Here is a 596-nt window from a genome sequence, read left to right as displayed (position 1 = left end):
ATATTTGTATACACATTCTGACAAATTAAATGTTCAGCATTTCAAATCCCCTGAATTTTTTCCAACTCAATTATGAATACAGTCATACATCAATCATTTTTATTAATTATACAATAGTAGCAATATTAATAATAATAACTTTTTTTTTTTTTTTTACATATATGTAGAACTTCATTTCTGCATTCATTTTCCTTTCATACTGCATGTACTTACATGATATTTAATGACTGATGAGTTAATTTTGAATCCGTGTTTCTATTCATCTAATCCGGATTTAATTTTTCCTCCAGCACTGTCCCTGTCCCTGTCCCTGCCCCTGCCCCTGCTAGTGTCTCTCTATGAACACATCTGTCCTCAATGTGAAGGGGAAAAGTTTGCAAACACGAAAACAAAGAGGCACTTCAAGGAATCGAATTCTGGGTTGCCAAAACAATTCTACCGTCAAACAACGTTAAATAAAAATTGGCAAAATAAAATACAAAACATTATAAATAATAATGCAAAACGTTAAAAGAATCAACGTGTTTTATTACAACGTATAAACTGTGGACTTTTTTGTGGCAAATGTTATGGAAAAGGAACTAAATGGATTGGTT

This window comes from Silurus meridionalis, chromosome 9, assembly GCF_014805685.1.
Source record: "Silurus meridionalis isolate SWU-2019-XX chromosome 9, ASM1480568v1, whole genome shotgun sequence".
In the NCBI taxonomy this organism is placed as follows: domain Eukaryota; kingdom Metazoa; phylum Chordata; class Actinopteri; order Siluriformes; family Siluridae; genus Silurus; species Silurus meridionalis.
Note: the sequence above shows the minus strand (reverse complement) of the source record.